Raw genomic sequence first — 12,465 nt, 5'->3', positions numbered from 1 at the left:
CATTCCTGGCAGGCGCTTTTAAAAGGGCTTGAGGGAGTGGCTTTGTTTTCTTCCACTCATCCACCAAGTGAGAACACAGTGTTCTCCACCAGCTCTTCTGTCCCTTCTGCCAGGTGCAGACACTTACATAGTGCCATCTGTGAGGACTGGGCCTTCGCTAGATGCTGAACCCCAGTGATGGACCTGAGAAACAAAATCTATTAGTATAAGTTCCTCAGTCTTGAATATTTTGTTGTGGCAGCACAGATAGATGAAAGCCCTTCAGTAGAGAAAGTGAGTTTTGACTAGTCTGTTTATTCCATGTAGGGGGAAGGATATTAAAAGATATTAAAGGTATTATAATGGCATTGGAGTGAGAGTGAAAGGGAGGAGCAGATCCACAAAATAGAAGCCAGGGTACTGAGTCAGAAAGCAGCCCTGACGTCACAGCATTTTCACTAGAGAAGGGTTTCTAGTTACTTCTGCCCTGAAATGTCTCTATATAAGATTTTTGAATGTTTGAAATGTCCTTGAAACTTCCTCTCACAGTGGACAGAAATCTATGTTGCAGTTAGCAATACTGCTAAAATTCAGATCTTCTGAAAAGATAACTTATATTTTTTCACAATGTAAAGTGCCAAAAGGATGAATAATGTCATAATTTAAATACAGTTTAGGTTCTTCACCTCCAGGGGCCCAAGGAAGGAGTCCTCTTGTTTCCCTGTGCCACAGCAGAGATCCATCTGGACCACTGAGTGGAGACTTTACTCAGGACTAAACAGCAAAGGATGTGGTAAAAAGGGAGATGAACGGACAGTTTATGGATAATCCCGGTTCTGAGATACAGCTCACACCCTGTTGTTAGACACCCACCTCATTCTGGGAACCCAGGAGAAGGAAACTTTTGAAGCTTATCCTCCCTGCCTTTATGGATACCACTTTGGCCTCCATTATCCAAGCAGGCACTTAGTGCTATTTAAAGCCCTTGGCAGCTGGGTGTGTGGCACATACCTGTAATCCCAGCACTCTGGGAGCCTGACACACGAAGATCATTGAGTTTAAGACCAGCCTGGGCAACTTAGTGACTTAGTGAGACTTAGTCTCAAAATAAAAAAGAGTTGGGGATGTAGTTCAGTGTGATGGTCCTGGGTTCAATCCCTAGTGTTGCTTAAAAAAAAAAAAAAAGCCCTTGGCACCTAAACTGAGAAGGAGGTTGAGCCTTGCTCTGTCTTTGTGGATTCTAACTGGAGCTCTAATTTCCCATCCAAACTCCCACAACTCACTCAAAGGACAGATCCCAAGTGACCTCCCTCTTCAAGTGGATTCACAAGGTTGGGGCCTGATTCAGAAACCTGCAGGATATTCACATCAGGGTAAAAGACACCAGCCCCATAACCCTGACATTCGAACACAACTGGGAAGGCCCCAAGCTTCCCAGGCGTGGCCAGTGGGAAGGTAATGTCCACGTCGGGCCAGTATGGCTTCTCTGAGTGGGAAAGGCGCTTTGGAAGAATGGAGTTGGAACCACAGAATGTGAAGATGAGCAGAAGGACAAGTCTAGGGTCTGAAAAACAGCTCAGCTTTTCCAGAAAGTTAGTAAGTAATGCATTGTAACAGTCACAGTGGTTTCTATGTGGGGACTGGCTATTATTCTGCCACTAGACTTAACTGGCGGTCCTGTGGCCATCCTGGAACATCTCTCCTTTCCTCTGGTGCACTCTGACAACAGGTCACATGCCAAAGCCCCATGCTGGGCACTATAGCCTGTGTATAGCCTGGCTGTGCAAATCCCCTGATGTCACCCTTGGTGCACATTCCTGGCCCTTCTCCAATTGCCAACAAGTTCCTGATGTTGGCTATAGAGTTGTTGATATTGGTGTATCTGGGGTACTCATGTTCTTTTCATGGATTGCATAACATAAAAAATGAAACATCATTTAGCTCTTGGCTGGTTCTATTGCAGCACTTTTGCTCAGAAGAGAAGAAGGCTAAAGAGACTGGTTTTGGGGAGTGAGGCCATACCAGACTTCTTGGTATGCTCAAGATTATCTCTCTCCTCAACCAAGCCCTTTGTCTTTTTTCTTTTGAGACAGGGTCTCACTGTGTAATTCGCGCTGGCCTTGAATTCACTGTGTAACCCAGGCTGGCCTCCAGCTCACAGAGATCCTCCTGCCTCAGCCTTGAGTGTTGAGACTATAGGCATGGGGCCTGGCCCTTTGTCTTTGCATCATATGGCAAGATCCTCCTTCTGGGAATTTATTCTTTCCCAGATATCCCTGGGTTTCTCAAGCTCCAGGCCTGTAGAAAGCTGTCTCTCCTCCTGTCTTAGTTACTTTCCTGTCACTGAGACACAGTATCTGACACAGACAACTCTAGGAAGGGTTTATTTTGGCTCACAGTTTGTAGAGGTTTCAGTCCATAGTTGGCTGGCACTGAGGCAGGGCAGCACAGCAGAGGGGTGTGGCAGAGAAGGTTTGCTTATGGCAACTAGTAAAGCAGAGAGAGGGATCGAGGTGGGGCTGGGTGTGGGGAATAAGCCCTTCCAGGCCACACTCCCAGTGACCCATGTCCTCTGACCAGGCTTCACCCCCAAACCTTGAACTTAGCTCTAAACTCATTGGTGGACTAATCCAATATCACACACCCATGATCCAGTGACCTCCCCAAAGCCCTACCTATGAGTGCATGAGGCTTTAGGGACATCTCAATATAAACCATAGATACAAACCTCCTCTACCTCCAACATGCACAGATGTGTAGATGTCAGAGCCTACATGTGATAGGCTTATGGTGTGACCTTTGTTATATGAATTTTGTCTACCTCACTACTTTTCTACTACCATATAGGTCCTCAGAAATGCTAATATTAAGCTTAAAAATAAAGTGTCATGCATATAAAAATACATGTAAAAATAAAAAAGGAGGGCTGGGGATTTAGCTCAGTGGTTCTGCCGCCTGTCTCGCAAGCACAAGGACCCGAGTTTGATCTCTGGTACCAAAAAAAAAAAGAAAAAGAAAAAAAAAATAAAGAAAAATAAAAAAGGAATAGGTGAAATACTATTGAAAACATTCATTTAAACTGTGTTTAAGTAACAGCATTGATTTAAAATGTTTTAAAACATTTATAACTGCATTTTGCTCTCTTATTTGGATAAAAAACAGGCTCAGAGAGGTTAAATGATTAGTCTAAATCACACATTTGGTGAGTGGCAGGGCTAACTTAACTGGAATATATGGATGGTAATTTGCATATCTATATTTGGAATATTAGTTAACAATTCTATTTTGAAGAGCTGAAGAATGCTTTCTTGTTAGTCATCTTGAGCTTTAACTGTTAACCATCAAAGAGAAAAAAGTGAATTTGAGTTTGAACATCTCCTTCCCACCATAAACCCTTAACAAAATAGCGCAATGTTCTCACCTGGGCTTAAAAAGTGTTTTTCGAAGGTCAAGCAAATGATAATCACAAAAAAATGGAGTGCTTCCAATTTTACTGTAGCAGACAGTGCAATTTCTGTTCATTAGATTATATAATTTAAATATAGTTAATACAGTTTACTGCGCCTTTCCTAGCTGTCCCTGGAATGTGATTGCAAGATGTGTGACTCTGGAACACAGAGTCAAAGAAGTAGAAATTCATTTTTGGTTCATTTGAACCCTTAGATAGCTTATCTGAGTACTTCAGAATCCAAGGCCTGGGTTTTCTCATGTCAGTCACTTTAGTTTTTAGCATAGGCACACAGTGGATGCTTAATTAATTAATGATGAGGGTTTGACTAACACACTGTATAAGTAGCATGGTCTGTTCCGTCAAATCTTTCCACATATAAAGTACTTAAAATGATAAAAGCTTCACTGTATATTATATTTCCAGTCTGAATGAAAATACTGAGACCACTGTAAGCATTTGCATCTCTATCTCATCATCAACTTACTGTTACTGTCATTTGGTGACCTAACCAGGAAAGGTTTTATGCCTTTCTAAGAGATATTAACATGTTGTGATGATTCTCTTTCTTGAAAATGGTATCAGGAGGAATGGAAATGCTACGATAGGGTCAGTCTGAGAGATTTCCTACCTGAGACCAGCGCCTGAATGGGTATGTGCCCGGAGACATGCTGTCTGACAATCCTAGGACCAGGAAGAAAATGAGCTTCTTTCTTGTGCTTTACTTTTTTATTCTGAAAAACAAAACAGAGAGTATGGGGGCTGGGGTATAGTTCAGTGGTAGAGTATGTGCTTAGATGCATAAGGCTCTGGGGTTCAATCTCTAACAACACCCCCCAAAAAAGAGTTGGGACAATAATATGATAATACCCATATTTGTCACTTACACGAACAATTATTAACATACGTGCTTCATATGTTTTTGCTGAAGTATTTTGAAGAAAATACATGCAGTATATATGTATCCCTAAAATACAATTTGTCTATATAACCCTGATGCCTTTATCACACTTGGAAAAATTAACAAGTACTTTCTAATACTATCTAATATCTGCTTTACAAATAAACTTCATAGCTAGGTGTGATTGTGCACACCTGTAATCCCTGCTTTTGGGAGGCTGAGGTAGGAGAATTGCAATTGAGGCCAGTCTGAGCTACATAGTGAAACCCTGTCTTAAAACAAAACAAAACAATAATAAAAAATAAGCATCACATCATTTCATGGGCAAATGGAACTCTGAACATGATTCTGAAAAACCCATTCTTTAATTACTAATCATTATCTTTTTGTCCACAAAGGTGACTTGGTGTTATGAATTGCACCATAGGGCTGAGGACACCTGGGTTTTATTTTTGGGTCTGCATAGATTTGTGGTAAGACAAGTTGGTTAATTTCTATTTGTCTCAGGTTCCTTGCCTGTAAACAATGAGGACGGACTAGATGATTTGCACTGGTTTATTTGAAAAGCTCATAGCCTGTAGTCTTAAAAGATTCAGCCTAAGATTAGTCAATTCTATTTTCAGATAATTATGGGATGATGTAGAAAGAAATTCTCCTATCATAATCACAGACATTATTTCTATTTAAGGGAACATTCTTTACCTGCAGAACCACGGTTGTTTCATGAAACTCCTTATTCATTTTTCAGTGATGCTACCTGGGTGAGTTGAAATAATGGTGTCTCTGTGGCTGCTCCTGAAAAGGAATTGAGCCAGAAGGTTTTCTGGTTTTCCCAGGGTTGCACAGGGGATGAAATGCAGGTTTTTGTGTGTGGTGGTTTTTTTGGGGGGCGGGGGCACTGGGGATCGAACTTGGGTCCTTGCATTTTCAAGTCAGGCAGCAAAACCACTGAACTAAATCCCCAGCCCTTGTGGTGGTTAGTTTTGTGTCAACATAGCTAGGCCTTAGTACCTGTTTATCAGTAATCTTAGTGTTGCTATGAAGGCATTTTGTACAGGGCTAACATCTACAATCAGTTGACTATGAATAAAAGAGCTTACTTCTAACAATGCATGAGGTCCTCTTTTTTCCTCTTTTCTTGAGACAGGGTTTTGCTATGTAGTGCAGGCTGGCCTCGAGCTCGAGGTGATTCTCCTGCCTTAGCCTCCTGAGTGCTGAGATCACAGAAAGAGAGGAAAGAGGAGAGAACTCAACTCAAGCCCTTGTATTTACCAGGCAGGTAAAAGCTCCACTCGGCTACAGCCCAGATCTGGCTCTTACCCTCTCCAATGAGCTACATTCCCATTCTCACTCTCTTACTCTCCCACTTGATTAGTATCAATTGAAGAACTGCAGCTTCAGCTCATGCCAGAGGATTGATATCAGGTGCGGTGCTTTGCTTTCAGAGGGCAGGATTTCCAAAGCCATTCTTGATAATCTTTCCCACTTGGAGCCAATACTTCACCTTCTGGGGGTGCAGTTTGATAAGAATATGGCCCTAAGCATTATCACAGAAAAGCCTGGAGCAGCAAAAAAACCCTCCTGTATCAAGTGTACATTGCTCTTCAGAGAAAGAAGAAAAGTGACCCGACCAGGGTACAAGTACCAACCATACAGACTCTGGCAAACTTACAATTTCAAAACACGGAACATGAGGCTTCCTGAGAGAAATGTTTCAACAGGAGATGACAAAATGAAATCATGGCCAAAATCCAAGCAGCTATCATACAGATTCCTAGGCCTGCATTCAATCATACTCTGAAAGCACTTGAGGCCCCCCAAATGATGAAAAAACAATAGGAGGCAGTGGATGTCACCTCTGATGAGATCATGAAGTTGGAAGGATTGGGAAAAAAGGATCGTGAGACTGGTTTATATATAACAGACCATACAACTAGTGACTCTTTAAACATTACTCAGATGATGATTACGTTAAAAAAGATCCAGAAGTGCCTAGAAGAAGATGCTTTTGCATGAGAGCAAAGGGAGAAAAGATTGTTAATGGACCAGTTCACTGCCCACGAAGCACAGGAGGAGGCTTACTGTGAGGAGCAGCTGATACGCGTCTCATGCCACAGTACCAACAGGAGCCCAGGACTGCTGTGCAGCTCATGCATGTTCGGCATGAAAAGGAGGTTTTATGGCAAAACAGAATTTTCAGAGCAAAACTGTATGAGGAAAGATGACTTAAAGATTCCAGGATGCTCTTGATTGAGAAGCAGCTTTGGCAAAACAAGCCAAGATTGATTTTGAAGAACATAATCCTCAGAGAGAAAGAAGTTCACAACAGATTACTGTTGAAAGAGTTCAGGCTCGTTATAGAAAGCATTATAAAATATATGGAGACATTTTGGATCAAATATTTGATTTGTCCACTAAAATAGCAGGCTATTGAATGTTGACAAATAATCTGATTCCACCTAATCTGATGCATGATTGGAAGGAATTGTTTTCTCATGGAAAGCCCATATATGAACAAGCTTCTATTAACCATATGCCTGCTAATCCCTCTGAAGAACAACTTAGATAACTGTAGGAAAGAGACTTGCTAGATAACAAAGATTAGGAAGAAGATAAGAACATGGTTAAAGAGTGGGCTGTACCAGAAGAAATGACGGATAATTTACCACCCTCTCAGTAGGGCCTTGCACTTCACAGACTCTCTGAAAAATCTCTTTCTCCTCCTCCTCAAGTTGAGCCAACAGAGCCTGAACTGCCTTCACTTGCTATTAAAGGATGCTTACTGGGGAAAACACTTTGTGGGAAAACTATCACTTTAAAGACTCTACAGAGACAGTTTCCTATTCAGGTACTTTGTATGGGCCCTCTTGTCCAAGAAGCTATCCAATCATTTTCTGACAATGAAAAAGTTAGTGAGGACCTGCCAATTCAGAAAGAAGGTGGAGAGGCTCCATCAGATCTGGAGGATGACAGTAAAGAAAGCCAGGACTCGCAATGTATCTTTAGATGCTCCAGTTTCAGGTGAACCAGTATCAGAAACAGAAGGTGAAACTACATCTAGTACACATACTAATAGAACACCCAAAACTGAAGAAGTCATATCAAGTGATAGTGATCCTTTCTCTGAACTCACTGTACGGTGCTCAGCTTGGTGCAAAATCACAATAATTGCTGAAGAAAGGAAAAAACATTCCAGACACATTATTAGTTAACATCATAGTAAATGCTCTTAATGAGATGCCTGTGAATCAAGGGTGGCTCCTTGATGGTTTTCCAATGACATTAAACCAAGCCCAGCTTCCAGAGGAAGCTCTCATCAGCTGCAATAGAAACCTCATAGAAATGGAGGCAAAGAAAACACAAATATCCACATTGATTGTGGATTCTACGGCTTCAAAAGAAGTACCTCTTCCCTCTTCTGCATTTGATTTCATCATATTACTAGATATTTCAGATACTTTCTTGCTGAGTCATATGAATGATACCATAGCTGAAGAATTTTCACATGAAATGGCTCATAAAGATATTGGTCAACATGGTGCTGCTGAAAACCAAGATAAGAATGGATAATCAGAGCTTAAGAGATCACATACAAAAGGGAATTATAGGCCTGATGCGCAAGTGCAAGGACCCGAGTTCGATCCCCGGTACAAAAAAAAAAGGAATTATAGGGTTCTTGGACAACTGACCTTTGTTGGAACAGTGGTTTTCAGCACCAGGAAATATTTTGATGCTGAAATAGATAAAGAGCCTTTATGCCAGAAACTAAAAGAAATGTTTGCAACTGAGATAGTGAAGAAAAAGAATAAAGGCAATTAAATTTATTTTAATTTAAGCTTATATTACTAAAATATGTCCTTCTACTGACTTTAGAAGGAAATTAAAGTGTGATTGAAAAGTTCTCACTTGTATTTGGATTGACACTATCAATTTTGCCTTTTACTGTAGCTTTCTGCTGCACATTTCTGAAAAACATAGCTTTTTCTTTCTCTTTTAAATTAATTTTGTAGAAAGTGGTTATCACAGTGAAAGCACTGAAGAGAACTTTATTCTTTTTCCTATTATAAAATCACCTGCAAAATTTTCAGGAAGTAGCTAAAAATACAAAAAGTAAAATAGGCATTATTGCACTACTTTCATTTTAAAAAGGAAATAGCGTTAAAAATTAAGAATGTTAAACATAGGGCCAGAGATTTAGCTCAGTGGTTTCGCCACCTGCTGTGCAAGCACAAGGACCCGAGTTCGATCTCCGGTACCAAAAAAAAAAAAAAAAAAAAAAAAGATTGTTAAACACATTGAATGCACTGAATATATACAATCTCTATTTGGCAATTCATATCTTCATATTAAAATGAAGGATGTTATAGAGAAGAATAAAGATTTAAATTTGTCAACTTCAAAAAAAATACAAAAAGAGTTTGAGTAAAGAGAATTTATTTTATTTTCATGGGGGTGTTGAGCAAGTCTGGCTATGTAGTTCAGACTGGCTTTGAACTCACTACATAGCCCATCCTGGCCTTAAACTCATGGTAGTCCTCCTGCCTCTGCCTCCCAAGTGCTAGGATTATAGACATACACCATACACTTAGTCTGAGTTAGAATATTTTAATTGGATAGAGACACTAGTCATATGTTTGAGGAGTTCTCTTGTAACCTGTTGAGGAATAAAAGTGTCTGGTAGTTTCCAGCTTCACACACTAGTCCACAAAGTCCGCTTAAGTAAATATACAAGAATAGAAATGACCTCATGCATACTATCAGACCACTGTCCAATGAAAACAGAAATCAATGACAAAAGAAATTTCTTAAAAGGCAAATGCTCCTGGAAAATTAACAACATACTCTTAAACAACCAATGGGTCACAGAAAAAAATCAAAGAAGAAATTTACAAATTTCTGGAAGTTAATAACAATGATGGTACAACTCATTGAAACATCTGGGACACTATGAAAGCAGTTCTAAGAGGAAAATTCATCATAATCAATGCTCACAGTAGGTAAACAGAGCTAGTTCAAATAGAAAACATGAGAAATCTTAAGCTACTCGAGAAACAACTGCAAACCAGCCCCAAACTGAAACGAAGGTGAAAAATTTTAAAGATGACAGTGGAAATCAATGAAATTGAGACTAAAACATTATTAAAAATGAATCAAAGAGATCATTCTTTGAGAGAATAAGTAAAATAGATAAGCCCCTAGCTTACCGAGAGAAAGACTTATTGAGACTTAGCGCGAGAAAGTGAGAAAAGACTCACATCAATGCAATTAGAAATGAAAAAGGTGAAATCACAACAGACAATGTGGAAATCCAGAAGACAGTAACTACTTTGATTTTCATTTTATCTTTTTTTTTTTTTGATACTGGAGATCGAACTCGGGACCTTGCGCTTGTGAGACAGGCAGCAGAACCACTGAGCTAAGTCCCGGGCCCTACTTTGAAAAAATTATATTCCAAAAATTGGCAAATTTTGAAGAAATAAACAGATTCCTGGACACCTATAACTACCAAAACTAACCCAGGAAAACAAAAATATGCTTAACAACCCCCTAACAAGCAATGAAATCGATACAGTAATAAAGAATCTAGCAACTAAAAAAAGCCCAGGACCTGATGGATTCACTGCTGAATTCTACAAAACCTTTAAGGACATTATATCACCAATACTCCTCAAGCTCTTCAAAGAAATCGAAAGGGATAGAGTGCTCCCAAACTCATTTATGGAAGTCAGTATCACCCTGATCCCCAAACTGGATAACTAAAAGAGAAAACTACAGGCCAGTCTTCTTCTTCTTTTTTTTTTTTTGGTACTGGGGATCGAACTCAGATCCTTGCGCTTGTGAGGCAGGCGCTGGAACTACTGAGCTAAATCCCTGGCGACAGGCCAGTCTTCTTAATGAACATAGATGCAAAAATCCTCAACAAGATATTAGCAAATAGAATGCAGCACATTATCAAAAAGATCATACATTATGATCAAGTAGGTTTCATCCCAGAGATGCAAGGATGGTCCAACATAAGTAACTCAATAAATGTAATACATCACATAAACAGAAGCAAGGTTAAAAAACCATATGATCCTATCAATAGATGCAGAAAAGGCTTTTGACAAAATCCAACATTCCTTTCAGGTATAAACCCTGAAGAAAATAGGTATAGAAGTACCATACCTAAATATGATAAAAGCTATATATGACAAACTAATAGCCAGCAGCATACTAAATGGGGGAAAACTAAAAGCATTCCCTATAAAATCAGGAACAAGATAAGGATGTTCACTACATACCTCTTCTATTTAACATAGTACCTGAAGAATTAGCCAGAGCAATTAGGTAAGAGAAAGAAATTAAAGGGATACATATAGGAAAGGAAGAACTCAAATTATTATTTGCAGATCACATGATACTCTACATAGAAGACCCAAAGAACTCCACCAAAAATATTTTAGAATTAATAACAAACTTCAGCAATGCAGCAGGATACAGGATCAACACACAAAATTCATTAGCATTTGTACACCAACAATGAATGGGATGAGAAGGAAATTATAAAAAATAATATCATTTATAGTACCTTCAAGAAAAATGAAATACCTAGGAATTAATCTAACCAAGTAAGTGAAAGACCTCTACAAAGAAAGCTACAGTTCTCTGAAAAAGGAGATTGAAGAGGACATCAGAAAATGGGAAGATGTCCCCTGATGTTGGATAAGCAGACTCAATATTGTCAAAATGACCATACTCCCAAAACTGTTATACAGACTCAATGCAGTTCCAATCAAAATGCCGACAGCATACTTTACAGATCTAGAGAAAACAACCCTGAAATTCGTATGGAACTAGAAGAGACCCAGAATAGCAAAAGCAATTTTGGGGAACAAGAGCAAAGCAGGAGGCATAGCAATACCTGACTTCAAGCTATAGTACAAAGCAATAGTGATAAAAATGGCACGGTAGTGAACAAAAACAGATACATGGGTTAATGGAACAGAATAGGATACAGAAATCTCACCAGACACATTCAGCTATCTGATTATCAACAAAGGGGCCAAAAGCATACGTTGGAGGAAAGAGCCTATTCAACAAGTGGTGCTGGGAAAACTGGTCATCTGTGTGCAGAAGATTGAAACTGGACCCATTTATTTCACCATATACTAAATTAAAATCAAGCTGGGTCAAAGATCTAAACATTAAAACAGAAATATTAAGCCTATTGGAAGATGAAATAGGTAAAACACTTGAAGAGGAGAGAGGAGAGAGTGTAGGAAAGGATTTTCTAAGCAGAACATCAATTGTACAAGAAATAACAGCAAAAGCAACAAATGGGACTATATCAGACTAAAAAGCTTCTGTACACCAAAAGAATCAGACAGCGTACAGAATGGGAAAACAATTTTGCCAACTACTCCTCAAAGAACTAATGTATAGAATATACAAAGCACTCAAAAAAATTAATCCACCTCAAATTAAAGACCCAGTCAAGAAATGGACAAGAGAAATGAGTAGACACTTCACAGAAGAAGAAATATAAATGTTCAATAAATGTATGAAAAAATGCTCAACATCTCTGACCATTAGTAAAATTAGAATTAAAACAATGCTAAGATTCCACCTTCCTCTGGAAAGAATGATAATCATTAAGAAATCAAACAATGGGCCAGGGATTTAGCTCAGTGGTGCCACCGCCTGCCTTGAAAGCACAAGGTCCTGAGTTCAATCTCTGGTACCAAAAAAAAAGGAAAGAAATCAAACAATAACAAATGCTGGTGAGGCTGTGGTGAAAGAGGAACCCTCCTGCATTGTTGGTGACAATGTAAACTAGTACAACCATTATAGAAATCAGTGTGGAGATTTCTCAAAGAACTGAAATTAGAAACCCTATATGACCCAGCAATTCCCCTACTAGGTATTTTCCCCCAAAAGCTTTAGACATCATACTACTACACATGTATAACAATATTTACAGCAGCACAACTCATAATAGCTAAATCCTGGAAACAGCCTATATACCACCAACAGATGATTGGATAAAGAAAATGTGGTATCTACGTATAATGGAATACTACTCTGTAAAGAAAGACAGACTTGAGACATTTATAGGAAAATGGACGCACCTGGAAAATATAATGTAGAGTGAAAT

At 39.2% G+C, this 12,465-nt stretch overlaps 1 long non-coding RNA gene and 1 pseudogene across 1 annotated transcript; one reads left to right on the top strand and one right to left on the bottom strand.

The window, feature by feature from the left end:
* Positions 1 to 2,237: 2,237 nt before the first annotated feature.
* On the bottom strand, positions 2,238 to 5,587 carry LOC110344054 (uncharacterized). The gene is made up of 3 exons (XR_002386329.2): positions 5,429 to 5,587; positions 5,031 to 5,123; positions 2,238 to 4,161 (listed from the first exon to the last, which is right to left on the bottom strand). It is a non-coding gene; the product is annotated as an uncharacterized LOC110344054 (long non-coding RNA).
* A 69-nt stretch (positions 5,588 to 5,656) lies between these two features.
* On the top strand, positions 5,657 to 8,147 carry LOC101697154 (sperm flagella and cilia-associated protein 2-like; annotated as a pseudogene).
* The last annotated feature ends 4,318 nt before the right edge of the window (positions 8,148 to 12,465 follow it).

The sequence above is a fragment of the Heterocephalus glaber genome, unplaced genomic scaffold (genome assembly GCF_053883595.1).
Source record: "Heterocephalus glaber isolate CG9 unplaced genomic scaffold, H.glaber_assembly_v1.0 deba00000942, whole genome shotgun sequence".
NCBI lineage: Eukaryota > Metazoa > Chordata > Mammalia > Rodentia > Bathyergidae > Heterocephalus > Heterocephalus glaber.
The sequence above is the reverse complement of the archived record's forward strand: the minus strand, read 5'-3'. Positions and strand labels throughout refer to the sequence as shown.